Source organism: Sinohyriopsis cumingii, chromosome 8 (genome assembly GCF_028554795.1).
Source record: "Sinohyriopsis cumingii isolate HCF-2022 chromosome 8, ASM2855479v2, whole genome shotgun sequence".
Taxonomy (NCBI): Eukaryota; Metazoa; Mollusca; class Bivalvia; order Unionida; family Unionidae; genus Sinohyriopsis; species Sinohyriopsis cumingii.
Window position 1 is genome coordinate 114316199 of NC_142968.1, and position 23177 is coordinate 114339375.

Sequence of the window (23177 nt, forward strand, 5' to 3'; positions counted from 1 at the left end):
GGACACTTGTGTGACCTTACCCCCTACTATAGAACTGGTTAGAACATTACCCAAAACATGTGGTTGTTGTACAGACACTTGTTTTTATTCCACGTTCATAGCTATCATGTGCCTTTTATCGTTGTACTTAAGCCTTTGGCTTTTATGTGTTTTTGTCTTTCGTATTCATGTTTGAAAAAAAACATTCAATAAACGTGTTCTGAAAAAAGTATATAAACTCTTGTCTTGTTTGTTTTTCGTGTCACAAGTGACATTTCTCACACCATGACTACCTCTACTGTCTCTGCTCCCTCTTCCTCTACTGTCAAAGTCATCGAAGAACACTTAGATCGTGCCAGTTAGGAGGCTTTGTATCTTCGCCATCCCTTTAACATGCTCATTGCTGGACCTAGCGGTTCAGGCAAAACCGAATTCGTCAAACGTTTGATCGAACATAAACATCATTTGATCGATCGGCCACCTCAACGGATCGTGTGGTGTTACAAAGAGTGGCAATCGGCGTACAGCCTCTTGCGAGAAAGTCAAGGCGATTCCATCGTGTTTGTGGAAGGCATTCCTAAAGAAGACGACGGCATCGTCTCTGACTCCCGTCAAACCCATTTGGTCATTTTCGACGACATGTTAGGAGAAGACGAAGAAGAAATTAAATTGTGGTTCACGCGCAAAGGGCATCACCGTAATGCCAGTGTCGTTTACATCACCCAAAATTTGTTTCAACAAAGTAAAGCCCATCGCACCATCAGTCTCAATGCGCATTACGTGGTCTTGTTTAAAAGCCCTCGAGATAAATCGCAAGTGCAAGTCTTAGCCAAACAGTTAGGAACGCCTTGGCTGACTCAGGCGTACGACGATGCCACTCAAACTCCACACGCCTATTTACTCGTCGATTTGAAACCTACGACCCCCGAGGATTTGCGATTTCGTACCCACTTGTTTCACCACTGGTGCCAAGACGGAGGGCCTGTCCTGTACACGTCTCCGTCCTCGACTTCATTTCACTCCTCCCATGAAAAAAATCTATAAAAACCTCAGACCCTTTTTCGTCTGTCTCACACAGTGTGAACATGACGTCCCTTCAGTCGCATCTTCCCGTCAAATTGATTCGTGCCTTGTATGGCATCAGTCGAGAAAAAGATCCACAAACACGAGCCCGTGTCTTAGAAGCTAGTCTCAAAGAAGTCTTACGATGGTTCACGGTGACGGCACGTCAATTACTCCAAGGAATCATTCAGATTCCTCATCAAACCCAACGCTTTTTCGATCGAAACAAAGTCGCTTTGGTCCAACTGGCCGATCCCCGCATCGACACTCAAACCAAAAAACAAATCATTTTGAAACCTGGAGGGAGCGGTACTCTAGGAGGGGTCATCATTCGCTCACTCTTAAGATGGGATCCTAATGCCCCCAAAGTTATCCCTAAGACAAAAGTCCAACGAAGCCCCAAGAAGAAAAAGAAAAAGACCAAGTCCCCAAGAAGAACTTCTCCAGTGGCGGGACCCTCCTCTTACCAGACACCACCACCATCACCCCGGAAAAAGAAAAGAAGCCCCAAGAAAAAGAAACAGAGAAAAAGTCCTCAAAAAAAGAAAAGTCCACAGAAGAAAACTAGTCGCAAGAGAGGCACTTCGGCCAGGACGCAACCTTACACTCGCAAGCCACGACCTGCCACAACGTCTCCGGCAGCCTCACGTTTGTCCACTTCTCCGTTGATGTCACCAGGAACTGAAGAGTACTTGGAGACGTTGATTACACCAAGAACTTCTCCGTTGATGACCCCCAAAAGAACTTCCCCAGTGGCAGGACCTTCCCATTTAGCGGCAGTGGCTGCTGCTCACAAAGTACCTTCTCCCAAAATCAAAGTTCAAGAAAGATCGGGCATGTTACAAAGTTTACTGGATTTGTCCAAGCAAGAACTGGCTCGATTTAGTCCGTTACGTACCCCTGCACGACGTGTCATGCCTGTCCTCAAACTGATAAAACGTAAAGACAATCAGTGGCGACGCGTTCCAGTATAAAAAAGGCCTGTGACCGAGTAGGGTATCAGTGTTTTTAGGTGCTCCTAAAGACTCAAAGATGTCACCCTCCAGAAAACCCCAAGGAAAGAAAAGAAAAGGACTACCACCACGTTTAGCCAAACATGGGGACCTGTTATCTGTCCTGTCCAAAGCTTCTCCACCCCTACGAAAAAAACTCATTCAAACGGCCTCCAAAGAGGTCATCGATACCGTGTGCGAATGTTGTTTGAACGTTTTGAAAGGCACGATCCCTTTGTCCAAACACCAGAAACAATGCTTAGGCAAACATCGTCACGTTCTTCGGAAAATGGTTCAAAAGAAAATTCCCATTCGTCAAAAAAAGAAGATGTTGGTCCAACGTGGAGGCATTTTACCTCTCTTGTTAGGCCCCATACTGAAAGGAGTCTTGGGAACCATGTTGGGAGGACTGATGGGAGCAAGATAAAAAGGCCTTCGGAAGTCCCAAGATCTCAGAATTCACCCCTGACAACCCCATGGAAGGACGAAAACTAGCTTTAGTGCCTTACAAACGATGGATGGAATACCATCGGTGGCAAGAACAACGCACCCCGCATTTACCTCCCAATCCCAATTTGAGCGAGATGTCCCAGTTACAACACGAATTGCAATCCTTGCTGGATCGCCAAGATTTGTCCGAAACAGAAAAATCGCAAAAGTACGGTCAACTCTTGCAAAGACTGCAACTCTTTCACCAGAAAGCTTTAGACGAAACAGCTCTACCCACTTTGAAAGATTTTAAGACCTTGATGAAAAGTCCAGCACCATCACCAGTACCAGTACCACCAGTACCAGTACCACCAGTACCCGTGACCAAGACAGAAAAAGGAAAAGAAGAAGAAGAAGGGTTTCAAACTCCACCAGAAAAAGTACGCAAGTTAACAACACCACCTACCTCCAGAATTGGATGGATTAAAAAGATGATGGCCACCCCTTCTTCCTCACAAGAGAAAAAGAAAGTGAAGACAGAAGTGAAGACAGAAGTGAAACAAGAACCGATATCCCCTGCTCAGACATCCTCCTCCTCTTCGACACCTATTGCTGGCCGCACACGCAAAGCCTTGCAATCCAAGAAAATACCCCAAGAGAAAAAGAGTAGCCTCTTCCAAGAGTGGGTGCCTTATTAAGACACCAATCAACACAAAAAAAATGGAAAAAGTCTTAGCTAGCATTTACTACGATCCCTCGCATCCTGCAGGTTACGCAGGAGTTCAAAAATTGTATCGTGCTGCCAAAACGCGACTGAAAAGTCTCCGTTTACCTCAAGTGCAACGATGGTTACAAGAACAAGCTACCTACACTTTACACAAACCCATTCGACGCAAGTTTGCCAGAAGTCGCACCCGAGTGGAAGGCATCGATCATCAATGGCAAGCCGATTTAGCCGATGTCTCTCATTTGGCCAGCTACAATCGTGGTTACAAATATTTGTTTTGTGTCATCGACGTCTTTTCCAAATTTGCCTGGGTCGTGGCTTTGACTTCCAAATCCAGCAGCGAGTTAGTGCGAGCCCTGCAACGGGTGTTAAAACAAAGCGGTCGTCGCCCTCTTCGATGGCAAACGGACAAAGGCACCGAATTTCTGAACCAAGCTTTCCAAAAAGAATTAAAGAAACGTGACATTCATTTTTTTACCACCGAGAATCCCGAAACCAAAGCCAGCATCGTGGAACGTTTTCAACGCACTTTGAAAGAACGCATGTGGAAATATTTTACGCATCACCACACTCTGAAGTACATCGACATCTTACCGCACCTGGTGCAAGCGTACAACCAATCTTACCATCGAAGCATCGGACGTGCCCCGCAAGACGTGACTCCCGACAACGAAGTGCTGGTGTTCGAGCGCCTGTTCGGTACGTCCCCGACGAGGGCTGTCCCCAAGAAAAGTGGAGAGTTGACCGTAGGAGATTGGGTGCGCATTGGCAAAACCAAACGCACTTTCGACAAAGGTTACTTACCTAACTGGACGACCGAACTGTTTCGCGTCACTGGACGAGTACATGGTCGTCATCCTGCCGTCTATAAATTGGAAGACATGAACGGAGAAGTACTCAAAGGAACGTTTTATTTGCCCGAGTTACAACGTGTCACCAAAAAAGAAGACGACGTGTACGACATCGAAAGCATTCTCGAACACAGAACCCGTAAAGTGGGCAAACGACGTGTCAAAGAAGTCAAAGTACGTTGGAAAGGATATCCACCCAGTTTCGATTCTTGGATCGACGCTTCGCAAGTCATCGACTATAAAAAGAAGAAGTGACCATCATGCCCTTTCACACATCAGACGCAGCTACGTCGACCAGTCCTTCTTCCCGTAGTTCTTCTGTGCAAGATTTACAAAAACAACCCTTGTGGGTGTGGTGCGGAGAACGTGTGCCTAAAACGCAAATCGTCTTTTTCTGCCAAATCTTCGTGGTGTATTGTGTCATCGGGGCAGCCATCGCCAATTTGAGTTTGCAACAAGGAGACAAACAATTGTGGACCATTTTATTGAGCAGTTGCATCGGTTACCTACTTCCCAATCCCTCCCTGAAATTCTCCTCGAACGGGAACGTTGTGTCCAGTGCCAGTGCCAGTCACCACTCCAACATCCACAACCAAAACCCCATTTTGGGCGGAGACACGCCTCTGACATCCAGTAATATCCCCTCGGACAGCCACAGAACTCTAGAATTATGAGTCACCAAAACCAATTTTACTTAACCTTACCCAGTGACAGTTCCATGGAGGTGTTTCCCAACAACACGTTGTGCTGTTACACGGCCAAATTACCTCAAGCCATCCAGTTAGATCACGAAGCCCATTGGGAAGTGGCTTTAGTGGAAATGATTCACCCGACCCAAGTCCACAATGTCATTCCCAATCAAAATACTTTTAAGGTGGAAGTTCATGACAAACCATTGCAAGAGGAGTTGGATAAGATTGGCACATATACCAGTAGAACCTATGATGAGAAAACTAAAACGTGGACCTACAACTTGTTCATTCTGCCAGGCTATTATTTCAGTGGTCATCATTTGGTCAGCGCCATAGCCTCCAAGTTTAATGGTGTGTTTGGGGAAGTTTTTAAGAAGGACACTTTCAAGAACAAAAGTGTCACCCTGGAGTACCACAAAGTAGCTCGTCGCTTCTTGATGAAATTTGAGCGAAGTAAAATCGTCTCCATTATATTTTGTCCTGAATTGTTTGACATGTTGGGCGGGGACATGGAGCTGAGGAAGAAATTAGAACAAAAAACACCACCCGAATTACCAGTCATTTACGACAACGTGACTTTTGGCCAGTATTTTCGTACCCCGGTAGAACTGAACCAAGGACTGAATTTGATCTTTGTGTACTCCGATGTAGTGGAATACAACGTGGTGGGACACACCTCTGTACCGTTACTGCGTGTCATTCCTTTCAAAGTGGATTCTGCCACGAACGCTGACGAGGAAGGTGGAAACACTTACCACGTCCACCGCGAATTTGTCCATCCTCACTATTTGCCGGTCAGCAAGTCGTATTTGGACACGGTCAACATTACTATAAAAGGAGATTTGGGACAAAATATTCCATTCACCAAAGGAAAAGTCACGGTGAAACTCCATTTTCGAAAACGGTTCTCTCACGATTCGTAAGTAAGTCATGTATCCAGTGTACCGAGGGGTGGCTCGACAGCGAGGACACGGTTTAGGAGACATGTTAAAATCGGCCTTTCGTTCGGTGGCCCCGGTGTTGAAACCGATGGTGACACGCGGATTGCACGCCTTGAAAGATGCGGCACTGACACAAGGCAAAGAATTTCTCCAAAATGTCATCATCGACAAACAAAACCCTAAAGAAGCCTTCATGAGGGCAGGTAAAAATGTCTTGCTGCAAACGGGTAAAGACATTTTAGGCCGACGAGACACACCTATAAATGCCATGCACGCTACCGAGTCAGGCATTCAGCAAGGACAAGGCAGAAAGAGACGACGAAGAAGAAAACACCCTTTCACCAGACTTCAAGCGAGGAAAGCCAAGAAAAGAAGAACCGTTCGAGACTTAGACGTTTTCGATTATTGAGGAAGAACAGAACAAAAAATGATGCACCGAGAGTCTTGTGCTTGTTCCAAGACGGAACTGGATCTGTTTGCCATGCCCCCCACCATGATGACCATGCAAGAATCCCAATGGGTGGAATTTAATCCCATCTCCTCATTGGCCGATTCCGCTCCCATCGAGTTTGAAATCAAAGGACAACCCGAAGATTACATCGATCTGAATAGCAGTTACCTGTATTTGAAAGTGAAAGTGATCAAAACGGACAACGCCAATCCAGGAGGCGATGCTAGAGTAGCTCCTGTCAACAATTTCATGCATTCCTTGTTCAGCGAAGTGGACTTGTACTTGAATAACAAACTGGTCAGCAGTAGCATGGATACTTACCCATATCGTGCCTACTTGGAAAATCTCTTGACGTACGGAAAAGAAGCCAAGAATACTCATCTGGATGCTTGCGTGGTATGGAAACCTGACACGGCAGGTGTAGGCACGTTTAGCGACACAGTCCTGACAGCAGATGACGATCCTCACAATGTGGGGTTTAATGACCGTCGTAAGAAAATTCTGCAAGGGCGAAGTTTAGAACTGATGGATCGTTTGCATTTGGACATGTGGTTACAAGAAAAGTATTTGCTAAACGGAGTGGATGTCCGCCTGAGACTGAATCGTAGCAGTGCCGCTTTCCATTTGATGGCCCATGCCAATGAATACAAAACTGTTATCCTAGAAGCCAAGCTCTACGTGCGTCGCGTAGAAGTGTTACCTAAAGTGGGAAACGATATCAGTCAAACGTTAAGCAGAACAACTGCCAAGTATCCCATACGACGCGTAGAAGTGAAAACGTTCACCATTCCTGCTGGACAGCAATCCATGATCCAAGATCATCTGTTCCAAGGACAGTTACCCAAGCGTTTGATTGTTGGTATCGTCAAGAATACAGCCTTCAACGGAGTCCACAACGAAAATCCTTTTGAGTTTAAGCATTACAATGTGTCCAAGATCGAAGTCAGTCGCGACGGCAAGACCTTGTGTACCCGGCCTTTAGAACCTAAGTTTGGTGACAAGAATTACTTGAGATCGTACTTGTCCCTGTACGAAGCCACCGGACAGTTAGGAACCAACACCAGTCACGGTATTTCGTACGACGATTATGACGGAGGCTATGCTTTGTGGGCTTTCGATTTCACTCCAGACCAAGGCAGCGACGAGGGACATTTCCACCCTATAAAATCAGGCCAAATTCGTGTGGAACTTCAGTTTACTACAAATCTAACAGAGACGGTGAACGTCCTCCTGTATGCAGAATTCGATAATACCATAGAAATCAACAGTTTGAGAGAAGTCATTCTAGACTATTAGAAGCCATGGAAGACTGTTATCCCTCTTTGCCTAGTGGAGAAACTTTAAAGATGAAATGTGAGGAAACTGTAGAAGAAGAATCCCAAGACAAAGACGAAGAAGATATCATGATGAAGTCAAGATGGCCAGAACAAGAAGCCCATTTAGTCTCCTGTTTTGCCAAACACTTGGTCGACAAAATAACAGAACTGATCAAGAAAAACTGCTATGGATGTCAAAACGATCATCCCAGTCAAATTCAACACGATAAATGCCTAATGTTGAGTCAAGAAGAAAAATTGGACGAGTATCTGGACGAAGCTTGGAGTCTCATCTCGAACAAAGACGTGTTGCATCAGTGGTATAAAGACTTGCGTGAACATTCTTGTCCACCATTAACCACTCAAGAGATCCATCGTATCGAAGCTCTCCTGAATCAGAGTGAGGAAACAGAACGAATAACCGTTTATTCGTCAGACATTTTCAAGCAAAAAGTCAGGATCGAATTGACGACTTATTATTACCTGTGAAGAAGAAAACAAATCAATGGATACCTGGGAACTTTATTACCTTTTGAACCACAGTTCTTATACGTCTTCTTGGAATCCTGTCGTCTGTGCTAAAGATGAACTCCCTCATCGCAAACCTAAAGACCATCAAGCTTACGTGATCAACACGGACGAAAGTCATCTCCCAGGAACCCACTGGGTAGCCGTCTACTTTCATCAAGAAGGATGTGTGGAATATTTCGATTCGTACGGATTGCCCCCTTTGGAAGACGATATCATCGACTTTATGAGAAGAAATGCTCAAACCACCCGATTCAATAATGTGAAATTACAAGGCACAGATTCCTTGGTGTGTGGACAGTACTGTGTGTATTTTCTGCATCATCGCAGCCTGGGCTATTCCTTAGAACATTTAGTGACTCATTTCGATCCTCGTTCTTCTGCTAGAAACGATGTGAAAGTAGATCGATGGTTTTGTGACCATTATGCTTATCTTTTGTCTCAAGCTAGGAAACGTAGTGTCCATCAATGGCCTAATGATTTCCAACAGTGGAAATCACAATTTCATTCACAACGTTGTCAGCCCTGTTTAAAGTAGATTGTGCATTGAGAAAAAAATGTTTGTGATTTGAAAAAAAAATTGTTTGATGTTATAGTGTTGGATTATTGTTAAAAAATGTTAGAGTTGTTGTTTAGTGTTAAGTGATTTCTGAATAAAAATGTTGTGTTTTGAAAAAAAATGCCTTTGTGGTTTGTTTAGCTAGAAGAATGTTGGATTGATGCTCTTTCATTTCTTACTATCCCTCTCATGAACGTTGCGGCTCGAAAACCGTGTGGGGATGTTTTCCTTCACGTCCGCGCTTTAACTTTAAGAACCGGGTTGTTCCCAGTCTAGCCATCCATTGTCGACTCATCCTCCTAAGAAGATGTGCTCCAAACTAGCTAAGCTCAACGAAGCCTACGTGAATTTGCATAGGGTCAGACACAGTCTGATACCGAAGCCAGAAGAAATAGAGAATGTGAGAATGTTAAAAATCACTGAAGACCTGATAGAAGAGCTCTTCAGAGAAGAAATGAACAGGGAGAAAGAAGAATGGACAGAGAAGTACAGACTTCAGAGACAGCAGCAACAGCAGCAACAACAGCAGCAACCTGAAGCTGACAGAGGCTTTGTCGATTGTCGTATCGACACCAAAGAATTCTTCTTCTCTTTCCGAAGAAGCAGACCTATCGCCAGAAAGTCTATCCTCAGAGGACATCGCATTCTTAGAAACTAAAAAAGAATGCCATAGCAAAAAAAACAACAAAAAACAGCCCTTTTCAGGGCTACCCAATACTCTAGAAAAGAAATAACGATCAATTTGCCAATGTGTGTAGGTAGAGTAGTGTGAAAATAAACACTAACTCTTTCTTAAAAATTTTGAGGGTATGTGTTTGTGTGATTGTGTTTGTAAGTGATAAAGTAGGTTGGTGTGGATAGTAGATTAAAATGATGTTTGGTTTTTTTTGGGCTGCTTGAGGTGTATATTTGGGGTTAGATTGGATTGCTTTGAATATGTGGATAGTCAATTGAAGTGATGGGTAGCATAAAAAAAGTGAGCGAGTGTTTCTTTTAGGTCCGCGCGTTGTTGTTGTTTTTTGGTCATGATCTAGGTAAGATGAATTTTATGTTATTAGGGGGATGTTTTCCTTCACGTCCGCGCTTTCAGTATAAATTGAAACTCGTTCGGCAGTCCAGCTACCCTTGTTGATTGATCAACACAGCCAGAAGAATGACTAGCAGAATAGTGAAACTGTTAGAACTCCAGATGCACCTGGAATATGCCAGGCGGATAGTAAACGAACTATCAGCGGAGGCTATCGTAGAAGAAGCAAGAATAAAGAAGGAAGAAGAGGAGAGAAGACAGAGGGAAGAGGAGGAAAAGAAAAGAGAAGAGATGATGTCGTTTAATATTCCTGAAACAGAGGATTGGGGTGTTGAAGCGAATCATCCTCCCTCTGCGCTCTCCAGAAGAAAGGTGAAAGAAGACTGGGGAAGAAGATGCGTGTGCGGCGCCAGGCCAGGAAGGTGCAACCATTAGATAGGTGCATCTGGAGTTTAAAAAAAACAGCCCTTTTCAGGGCTACCCAATACTCTAGAAAAGAAATAACTATTAATTTGCCAATGTGTGTAGGTAGAGTAGTGTGAAAATAAACACTAACTCTTTATTAATAGTGGAAGTGTATGTGTTTGTAAGAGCTAAGGTATGTTTGTGTGAATAGTAGATTATGGGTTTTTTAGCAAATGTGGAGAGTATAGTTAGGGTTATATTATATGAAATGAGAAAGTAGGGGGATGTTTTCCTTCACGTCCGCGCGATGTTGGGTCATCATCTAGGTAAGATCCATTTTATGTTTTAGGGGGATGTTTTCCTTCACGTTCGCGCTTTTCGTATAAGAACCCACAGTATTAGTTGTTCAAACCATTCTGCAAAGAATACAAAGAAGATGGCGTCAAACCAAATGGACAAATTACAAACCTTGCAAGACGTTTTAGACAACTTAGGAATAATGGAACAGATGCTATTAAGACTGGTTGAAGACCATTATTCCTATAGTCCCCATCGTGTGAAGATGGAAATTAATAACTTAAGGAAAGCAAAGGACAAGATTAGTGGTGTCATGAAAGAGATCAAGGAGGAGAAGGAGGATGAAGAGGAAAGAATAAGAATACGTAATTGGAACGAAAAAATTGAAAAAGAAGAAGAAAATGAAAAGAAGAAGAAAGAGGAGGAAGAGAAGAAAGAAGAGGAGAAGAAAAAAAAGAAAGAGAAGAAGAGTGTAGGAGATAAAATAAGAACTTGGTGGAGGAAAAGAAGAAATTAGAAGAAAACCCAAAGGCCCTTTTCAGGGCCAGCCATATTTCTCGAAAAGAGACAGTCTTTGAATTGCCTACCCCTTTTTTAATTTTTTTTTAATTTTTTTTAAAAAAAAATCCCATGTTAAATTCCCCTTGTCCGTAAAGTGACCCACGATTTATTGCCATGTTCAATTCCCCTTGTCCGTAAAGTGACCCACGATTTATTGCCATGTTAAATTCCCTTGTCCGTAAAGTGACCCACGATTTTTCTCCATGTTAAATTTCCCTTGTCCGTAAAGTGACCCAGGGGTGTTTTTAATGCTAATTCCCATTGTCCGTAAAGCGCCCCCATTCACTACTAACGATATCATTATAGATGGTAAGATCGAGAGCCGTCATGACATGCACAGACTATCTTTTCACACTGCCCACATTCAGATTTAAATGTAACAGTATTATTATGCACTGCCAATGGCTAAGTTTGGTACGAGTTAATGTGCAAACTTAATTTCTTTTCTATTTCATTTACTTTAGATATATTCGAAAAGGGCGAATGTTGAACATTTCTTTGATGTTGTTGTTGTTGTTGTTCCTATCGCTTTCAAACATGCCACCCTATTCCGATTTCTAGAAGAAGTAAAAAAGAGAAATTTCGATTTACGAAAATTTGTTAAAGCAAATGGAGGATCCCAATGAATTATCACATCTATCGATGACAGATCACCAGGATTTACATGCGAGTCACCTTCATCACCTTAAGCTTATTTAATTCAGCAGAAATGTGTTATTCATGAAGGCGTTAATAACAGTCTTAGCCACTTAATTCTGACGAATTCCAGAATAATGACCAGTACAGATCGCATGATCTCTAGGTTAGCCTTGTTTTGAGCTGTCCTTCAGTCTTCCTGTTTTTGCTTTGAATTTTGAGGCAAAAAGATAGTACGATAAGGTAACAGTGGTAAAACTAATGGGTAAAGGCTTAACATTTACATCTTTTCACTGACAGATTTCTTGATCAATGTGGTAAAAACAAGGTACATTGCTGAAACGCAGTTGAAGAATTCAACTTGTGGTGGCAGCATCATTTCGAGGACCCTAGGTGATTTGATTCGATCAAAGTAGTTATTTTAAGCGGTCTCCTAAAATAATGATTATTAAATGGCTAGCAAAGTTACATGTAAGCCTCAACAATCCTTAAACTTTTTGTTAGATAAGTTTATTCATAACTCGTCGACAATGTAATAATAAACTTTACAACTTTTCAAAACTGATGATTCTAAAGTTCGACAGTCAGAAAAAAAGTTTCTCTAATTCATTCCACCATGCATCTAGACTTCTCGCTTTCGTTCCTAAACCCATCCTCCCTCCCCCACGCCTCCATGTACAATTCAGATTTATGCATATCAATATGTATTGTAATATCGAAAAATATGTACATTGTAACAATGTCACCCTGTCTGCATTGACGACATGTGCTCTTTCTTGAGTCAGATAGTTTGGTTTATTGTTTTTTGCTATGTAAACACTTCTAGATTGTGATATGTCAGATCTCTAAAATGGTCACCTATAGCGGTGACAAGTCCAGAGAATTTACATACCTTTATCAACGTAGGTTTAGTTAATTCTAAAGAAATGTTTATTACTCACACTAGTGGGGCTATTACCAAGGTCAGTCTACTATATTTAATCTTGGCGAAAAACATTAAACTGTCCACATATGACGTCGTAAACAATTCCTTTGCATATACAGATCGCTTGACTCCTGGGTCAGCCTCATTTTGAGTTGTCTTTCAGTTTTTATTATCCATGCTAAAATGTACCAGTAGGAGTAGTACATTATTTCAAAGTCGTATATTTTAATATTTAGAAATACATTGTAATACATAGCAACGGTTATAATGTACTTGTAACGTACACTGTACCAAATAAATATTGTAGATATAACTTAAACTGTACTGCGACCATATTGTATTTGTAACGTACACTGTATCACAGATATATTGTACTTGTAACGTATACTGTACGACGGATATGATGTTGGTATAACTTTTCACTCAACTAAAGTTATATCGTAACTGTAACACTGTTATATTGAAACTCTAACGTATACGGTACATATAAGTATACCTGAAAGTTGAAACAGTACCACGATTATACTGTAACATTATATTACGCCGTAGCACGGTAATATTGTAACTAAAGCTTAGATTGTACCACCCCGATGTCATCAAAATCGGTACTAATTTACAAATAACTATCAGAAAAGACAAAAAAGACTTAAATAATATTACAATCAAAGCAAATAGCACACATTTATTTACCAAGAAAAGCATTTAAATATAGAAAACAACTATCAATGAAACAAATCCAGACATATGTAAGACTTCTTTTAGAGTAAGAATCCACTGGTTGACATATATGCAAATAAATATATCCACCAAATTGAAATGGTTTAACAAGGATCTGTCAGATATATTTTTAACGACTATGCACAACCAAACCAGCTGTATAAATACAGAAACTTAATTAATTTCCAACACTCGAGAGCAGACACAAAATATCATCTCTTTGGTAGCTTCTATGAAGTTAGTAACAAACTGTTTAACAAACATTTCCTTCCTACATCTACATCAGAAAAAAGATAGATCACAGCATTAATTATTTAAAAAGTGTTCATAAACACTTTTCATTCCCTTGAACTGGTAGGATATGGAAAAACCGCCTGAGACTGTAAGTAAACCAGACCCTGCACATTTTAATACTGAAATGCAATCTGCAAATATCCCTATTATTATGGATTGATTTCGGTTATTATTGACTGCTCCAGTGACCAAAGTGGCGAGAGCGTCTGCCTCAGATGCGGGAGGTAGCGGGTTCGAACTCGGCCGAGTCATACCAAAGACATAAAAAGGATACTAGCAGCTGCCTGGCTTGGCGCTCAGCATTAACATATTAGTGTTGAGATTGGTCGACCAGGTGTCAGGATAATGTGACTGGGTGGGGAGGATGTCTGTGGCATGATGTCACAGTACAAGAAATCACCATAAACTGCCACACTGCAGACATCGTAGCAATATCACTGAATTTTTTTAAAAACAAAGCTGCGTTGAAAATCCAAATCACACACACACACACACACACACACACACACACACACTCGTAATCCATCTTACAAATATTTTATTCATCCACTCATTCGGTCATCTTTCCAACTCGTCATTTAGATCCCGCCTTTATGGTTTTTATCAGTCCCACTTTAGAGCAAATTCCATCAAAGACTTCCATCTCCCTTCTTTCTGCCAACTAATTACTTCTAAACACACACAATCAATTCAGGCACCTTCTATGCTTCCGACTTCACACACCAAGTAATAATCTGTCAAGAGGGTCTGGCGTATTAAGCATATACAAGCAAACGATGATACTGTTTATCAAAGTAATTCTAAGAGGTTATATATTCAGCACTCGTGGACTGTGTCTACCTCATCTCATCGAAATCATCAAACACCATTCCCATGATAACCTTGCAAGCAACGCCACTGGTATACAGAATGCATGCCCCCAATACCGCTCCACCCAATCAACCCTGTTTTAAGTTGTCCATCAGTCTTTACTTTTGTGTTGAATTTGCCAAAAAAGATGGTAGATTTAAAATAAAAGTGTTATATCAAATGGGTCGACGAAAAATGAGGTCAAAACAAAAGCCGGCATTTCTGCAAGAAAAGTGCAGAAATCAACATGTCAACGCAGTTGTATTTAGAGATACGTTCGAGCGCCATATGCAGTACAGTTTGGAAATCTGTGGCATCAAATACGTCAGAGTAATCGAGTGTCATAAAGAGAAAATGTTTCCAGTGAAATTTATGAGATAAGCTGAGTAATTTTTTATATCTTGTGCCAGTCTTGGCGAACATGAGATTAAATTGTTTATGTCACTTGATGCATTTTATTTGAAATAAGCATACATGTAAGATTGACTTACACATGGATGAAGTCGGCGACTTATTACTTGCTGAGTTCATGTAGAGGTCTGAAATGTGAAAGATTTAACAAATGTCCTCTAGCAAGCAGATGAATTACAATTCTCATTAGCATATGGTACCATTCAGAGATGAGTACTTTAATTGCATCCTGTCTACGTATGTGAGAGGATGGTCCCCTTTATTTGTTTTGAACTTCTCCATGCATTACGGATCGGCATTTCAAGAAATCAGTTTTAACAGAATATAGAGCTGAGTATGCAAAGACGATAGTTGGAATTTTTCTGTTTCGTTCGATGTTTCAAAAATCTTTTCATTATCAACATTTTCATCATCTTTCTTCTCCTCTTCTTCCTCCTTCTCTTTCTTCTACTCCTCGTCGTCATCATCATCATCATCAGCAGCAGTAGCACCCCGATAATCACTACGATTCAGTTTAAATATGAAAACATCGAGGACCCTAGCTGATATGATCTAATGACTTTTTAAAGCGTTATCCTAAAATAATGATTATCACATTTCAGATTAAGTTTATGAGATGAAGTGAGTAATTTATATTCTGTTAAGAATTGGTTAACAACATATTGGAATAATTTAACTCGCCTCATACATTTCATTAGATATAAACATGATTATAAGACTGAGAGACAATGGGATGGAGTCAGATACCTACTACTTGAAGAGTTCATGTACAGGTCTGAAGTAAGGATGATTAACAAATGTCATCCAGCAAGAGAATGATCTGCGATTCTCATTAGCAAAGACCGCCATTCATTTTGCACCGAAATTTTGCGTTAGTATATACCTAGGTAATGACATTATTTATCATACTATTGTCCTTGTTGTTATTATTATTATTATTATTATTATTATTGTCCAGTATCACGATACACAATTGCCTCAACATCTTTCATTCAGAAAATCCTTGCATAACTCTAATGGGATATAATTTATTTACAAATCATGTAGATTGCGTTGATCTCTCGCCACGCCGTATTTCCATCCGTTGTTCACAATTTAGAATTAGGTGAAAACATATCCTTCCGTTCTGTGATAGACACAATAACCTGCCGTCTATTATTTTCGCAGAATTTTGTATTGCTATATGCCTGTAGTGATTCTAAGGTGTAGGAGTCCAGACGTTTCCGAAGATTTTGTGTTAAGTCTTTGTTATGTATATGTAAGTTGTTTTGTTTTTTAGTAGCTCTGGGCGTGTCACTTTACACTACTTGCCTTTGGGCATGGCATTTTACACTACTTGCCTCTGGGCATGGTATTTTACACTACTTGCCCCTGGGCATGACATTTTTTTCCACTACTTGCCTCTGGGCATGGTATTTTATAATACTTGCCTCTGGGCATGGTATATTAAACTGCTTGCCTTTGGGCATGGTATATTAAACTGCTTGCCTTTGGGCATGGCATTTTACACTACTTGCCTCTGGGCATGGTATTTTACACTACTTGCCCTTGGGCATGACATTTTACACTATTTGCCTCTGGGCATGGTATTTTACACTACTTGCCTCTGGGCATGGTATTTTATAATACTTGCCTCTGGGAATGTGTATTAAACTGCTTGCCTTTGGGCATGGTATATTACACTACTTGCTTCTGGGCATGGTATTTTACACCACTTGCCTTTGGTTATGGCACTTTACACCACTTACCTTAGCTCGATATAACCTTCATATCATTATGCACTGTGAAATATAAATACCATTAGAAACCCGAGAATGCATCATGAACAGTGAACTATACGACCAACAGTAACCGTAATGAGATGGAAATCTTGATTAAAACAGGAACACCATTAATTCTTACTGGAAACAAATAACTTTTAAAAAGAAAGTGGACGTGATTGTGGTGTTAGATTTTATAGATTCATTTTATTTAAGCTAACCACTTTTTCTATTTCGTTAACAAAGATAAATGCATGAATTCTTTTAATAATTTATGGTAAAAATATAACCAAAAGCACATCGATAATTTATGCCCTACAAAAGATATATCTTATTCAGTAGTTTTTGGTGGATCATTTTATTTGTGTAAACGATTTTGGATCACTACTAAAGCTAGATGTAGAAGACATGCTTATTCCCGCACTTCCAGTATGCTAATTTTCTATAATTGCACATGTTCATCAACCAATTACATAATGCACATAACATTCGAAAACTGTTCGATCTAGTCTAAGAAAAAGTAATGTCAACTTTTCAACTGAAATTGTTATTTTTTAAAAAATACTACATTATCGGTACTGTCTTTGATCCATAAATTTACGTATAAAGGTAACGAACAAAAGGTAACAACCGTAATATGCATCTTTATAAACCAAGTATTTAACCTGCAAATGTTCAATTTATTTCTTCAGATATTTAGAAAAGATATTATGAAAAATTGGCTTTTCAAATTACATTCACCCCATCACACCCATTTTCGGGTACACTTTTGCAAGAAATTTACCCAAATGTTAGCTAGTTAGGCCTTATACCACGATTTGGCCTCCAAAACGTCTCTTTATAAACTTTATTAAACTGCAAAGTGTATGTTTATAACTCATTAAACTCCAAAGTGTCTGTACAAGCCTTTGGTTTTTAAACTTTACTTCTCAAGGAAATAAGATACCACATTTTCGATATTTTCTCAAAAAATTGCCAAAATTTAAGACAAAAAAGAACAAAGCTTAGTCTCAGTACGCATCTAAACCAAACACATTATTTTAGTCCACCACTTCTCATTACTATTCTTAAATCAGTGTGGGAGGAGAAGTTTCGATTTATTTTAACCTAAACCTTACCCAAAACTTGAATTTTCAAAATACCCCTTTTCGACAATTTTTCAGGAAAGAAATGTATGCATAGTAGAAAAGTTAAAGTTATAAAATATCTACACAAAGCAATTATTTAATGCATAGTACTCAAAGCTGCAGTAGCGGCCTTAAAAAGGTGCGAAAGGTGCGACAACAGGGCCAGCAAGCTATGGGGGCCCAAACATGTTTTTACATTTATTCTTACTAAATCTGTCTTTTAAATTAAAATTGTTTTATGTTCCAACTAGAGATGCTTCTTTCGCAAATAAAATATTGTATTTTTCTATTAATATTTCACATGATTTCTTCGGTGATACAGAAGTTATATCACCGGGTCGGATCTCAAAGACGGCAGGCGAAAATAACTATCTCAGTGACAATCTCCAGGTGGAGGCCAGCCTCCACAACATCGTTGTTGCCATGAACATGTCTGTTTGCCCCGATAAGGCAACGACTATGCCATGGGAGGAAAACGATGTTTGCAAAGAATATCACAGACAATACTAACGAGGTTCAGTTGACCGTGGAAAACGTTAAGAATGCAGCCGGATGTGCATCCGTACACGCGTCAGCGATGGGTGCCGTCAATTACAACTTCAACCTGAGTTTCTCTTTATGAAAAGGGCTGCCGTCTTTCGCGCGAAGTTCGCCGATCATCTTCAGTGCCAACTACACGGTGTAGCTTACTCGCAAGAACGACCCCATATTCTGCGCAAACACCGTAGCCTCTGGCAAGATCACGGGATCGAAGGTACGCAGAATACCCTAACCTTTCAGGCCATTATCACGGACACCCAGCAGAGCTCGGTCTCCGTCCAGTTTTCTTGGCAGGTCTGCGTTCACCATGGCATATCCACACCAAAGCTCGTTGACTTAGCCCATCAGGACACCATGCGCAAGAATAACGAGGGAGCAACTCGATGGGATTTGACAAGCTGAACTTGACGGAGGTGAGCCTGCGTTTCAATGGCTTCAAGGAGCCCGGAGTAACAGCTACATACGCCAGCCCGGTTCTAAAGGGGCCACGGGTGCCAAACTGCGGTTGGACGTCAAATTTTCAAGAATGTCTCACATAATCATCCCGTAATGATACCTTTTCACATGTTAAAGTATAATTGCTTTAATCGGACTAACATCCATTGATACATATTTCAGTACTGGTTGAAATATTATGGTAGCCGACGACTGCCAACCTGTCCAAAAATATTCTGTATAACGCCGTGGCATTGATTCATTTCTTTAACAATCTCGTCCAAATTTCAACCGTCTGCATCATTCCTCGGCTCCCATCACATGTAAAATAACAGAGAATTTGTGGAATTTGGATTCTAGTTCGCCGGTCAGTCAAACGGGGATCACGCTACATAACGTTGTTTGTACCCGCAAAAAGACGTTGATTTTTATATATCTTACTGATCAGTTCGACATCTTACATTGTAGGGCGAACCCAGATCCAGCATTCAATTGCTGAACTCATCTTTCCACAGACCTAATTGTATGGATAACTGTACTTTGGATAACAGAGCATCATCTTTGGAGGTTGTGTCTAGGTCCAATCCTGTCATTGATGTCAATGGACGAGTATTCTGATTCTTTTCTGCCTATGATTCAGACTGGATGGTCATCAATAGTAGCATTACATTCTGATATCCAGTGTTTAGACGAGTTACGAATAGGTCTGGATCAGCTGGACAGTAGGCATCATTGTCTGGTCAGTAAACAGTGACCATGTTGTGCTGAATTTAATAAACTTTAATAAAGTTGACAGATGATATAAATGATATATGATATAACGTGTCTGCCCGGCCCTCAGGGCAAATTAAAACAACACAGAAATCTGGCCCGTGAACAGTAGTTATATTAAATAAAATAGTTTTTGCGGCCCTCAAGTGGTCTTAAAAAATGCAATCTGGTCCTTGGCCGAGAAAGGTTGTGCACCCCTGTTCTAAATCGAACTTGGAGTCAGTGAGACATTCATTCTATTGATGTGCTGAATTCGCATTTTTATGTCAGCATTGTACTCACAATGCTCTTTCTGACCTAAAACTCTCTCTCTGTATCTCTGTCTCTGTCTCTCTCTCTGTCTCTCTCTCCTTTTTATGATCAAATCGGCGTGTCATAAATCAACGTGTTGTGCTTTGGAGGTTGTGTATCCTTTTGAGAGACAAACTGATATGCTTTCCAAGGACGATTGATAATTTGGTGATTATGTGAGACTCCAATGTTTCACACGAAGGTCTTGATATAATGTATTTAACTGAAGGCTTGTTTAAGATGTCAAGGTTCACCACCAGACTGGAATTAAAGTTCAACGTCAGTACTATTCTATTTGGTATGCATTTGACCTTGTTGGTCCCTGTATTGGTAGGAAAACTCTGAATTGTGTCTTCGTACGAAATAAATGAAACATCAGTTTTCTTTGGCAATGTTGTGGTAAAACAGGATGGTACAAGTTCATCAGTGGTAGCACTTATTAATTTGGATTAAACCTTCGTATTGGCGAATTAGATCCAAGTGGACATGTTCTGTCAACATTTCAGGATGACTAACGGGGAAACAGGTAAATTAGGACACTCAAGAATACAAGATACACACATCGATGTATTTGATTAGTTCTGCTTGAGATTGGTCTAAATCAAACCGCATTGGTCTGTCCTATATATAAACTATTGTGTGGATTTAAAGTCGCAATTGCCACCAAGTTGTAGTCATCGGACATGCGTTTAAATTCTGGATTTGATTTGAACCCTCCCTCGATCGTAGTAGTGCTCCCACATTTCTTTCACATGGTGTCATCGACTTTGTAAGCTCAGCTTCTGAATGTTCTACACCGTTTATAGAAAGCTGTATGTATACACTTGTCTAAACTTTCTACACCATCTCTGTCATGCCGTATCCTTTTGCCTTCCGTTTCAATTTCGCAAGCAATGGAGAAAGCCCAACGTTTTGGCGCAGTATTGACGACGGATAGAGATAAATGGCTGAGGGGGTATGATGGCCAGTTTGTTCAAACTTTGTATCTTTTTTAAAGAAAAAATCTTCTTTAGAAAATTCAAAATACTTGGAATATAATTGTTAGTCTATGCAATTATGGATTTTCAAAACCTTTCAATAAACCTTTCAATAACTGGATATAAAATATGTGTTCGATACTTTCAACTTCTTGTTTACAAACGGTACATGTATCGACATCAGTGAAATTCATTTCTTTAAAGATTGCTTTGACGCAATGATTCTGTAAATGGATTTAACTGAATGCAATTAAGTTGGCATCTTTCGAAGACTATTTTGTTAAATTTAGGAAGATTTTCTTGGCTTCATCACGTATCTGGAACTTGAATTGTCATGACCATGCCCCGAGTTTTCCATTAGGTTTCATTGTTATAAACTTTTACCAAACCTTTATATGCATATCTTGAATTATTATTTGCTAAAAGTAAACTCCTTCTGAATTTACATTCGTAAAAGTATTTCCCTTGTTAATATAATTATTAAATTTTCTTTCCAGTGACCATCTATTGTTTAAAATAATTAAGACACTTTCAATGAAATTATTACTGCGCGTCTTTTGAAATTATGCTTCAAATTTTAATCATGATCCTTGATTATCAAATAGATGTTTGACAAGAGTTACTCCTTCTGACCGCCATCTTGAATAGGAATGAAAGTCATTAATATCAACAAATTTAAAATATCCTGCGACAAATGTTCTTCACCTAGGGATGATTATCTTCCGTCTTATTATGGCTAGGATTACATCTTGCCAGCATGTGCTACAACTACGTTTACTAATCGCTGTTTATTTGTCTCTCCTAATCTAAATAACTGGATGCCTTCACATATTTCCAGAACGTGTTTTGTAACCAGATTATATATATATATATATATATATATATATATATATATATATATATATATATATATATATATATATATATATATATATATATATATATATATATATATATATATATATATATATATATATATATATATATATATATATATATATATATATATATATGTATGTATGTATGTATGTATGTATGTATGTATGTATGTATGTACGCTGTATAAAAGATATAATGATATACCACGAGATGTATAAATGTATTATTAAAAGGAAACGAGGCTTGCCGAGTTTCCATTTAATGAGAAATTTATACACCTTATATACTATACATATATTTTATTCATATAACATACCAATACACATCTTTGCACTTTGAATAGAGTTACGATATGCTCCGGATAACTGTATATTGACGGAGTGAAAGATATCCTCACATCCCTGCGAGTGTGTCCGCTACAAAATGTAGTTCTACACTTTTTCTTGTTGTTCGCAATCACATATGCAAATTGATAAGTTGATTGTTTTCGTTTGAAGTTTCTATTTTTATTCAGATTTATTAAACCAATATAACACTCATGATTTAAACATAAAATATGGTTTTTACGAAGAAAGTAGTGCACTACAAACACGGTTAGCTTCTTGTACACTGAATCTGAACTGTCAGGCATTCACGTACTGGCGTATGGAAATAAACGTGGAATAGAAACTAAGCGAAATGACGACCAACAAGAGGTAATTAAAATATTGTAATATATTTAGGGTTCATCTAAGTCATTATTCTGTTTTAATTAACATTTCTAAAGATTACACAATTCTCTCTCTCTCTCTCTCTCTCTCTCTCTCTCTCTCTCTCCTTTGGAGTGTTTGACTAAACTTTACCATCATTGTGGGGGGGGGGGAGGGAACGGGGGCGACCATTTAGATATTGTTTATATTTAATAATGAATAAGCGAACTTTAGAACATTATAATACGAAACAAAGACAAAGCATTAAATACGCTACAGTATGTGTGCCTAGTAACCGACAAATTTAACATATAGGCCTTGTGTCGACTGGAAATTGCAACCATGTATCACTGATTTTATGAACACTGTATATATATATGAAGTGATGACGAGAATAAATGAATAGATTTTAGCCCAATTTAGGATTTGTTCAAAGTTGTATTTTTCCAATATAGGACAGATTTTTCTTAATTCAATTACCCAGCTGTTTCCTAACTGCTTTTAATGTCTTCCCATTATTCTAAGTCTAGCATATCGTCTAGTTTTAAAGAGAACTCTATTAGTAAAAGTAGGTCGAAAGGAAAAAAATTGACCTAATTATTTATAAACGTCTGACCGTATTTGTCTTCTTTCCTATCCAAATGGCTTTTGATTTTAATACATAAGTGTTTCGATGGAGGATCTAAACAACTATGGAGAGCTGTCAAACCGAAAGAAAAGTATCATCCGCGCACTGACCCAGTTTAAATTTTCCGTCATTATAAAGATACCGGTAATATTTATGTTATTCCTGAGATCACTAAAGAGAAGTACTATTCCCATATCAAATTGGTATGGGGTTATTGGGTCTCCTTGAAGGCAACCTTTCTCTAAATGACAGAACTGATAAAATTGACTATTATTGACACTGCATTTGGAGGTGTTGCAAAATACTTTGTATCTCAGACAATAGAATCGCGAAAACTAAAAGATTTCAGAGCATTTACCACAAAAGTTTCATTCAAAGAAATCAAAAGCTTTTTGAAGCCAATTAGTAAGAAATGACCATGCGTTTCTGTT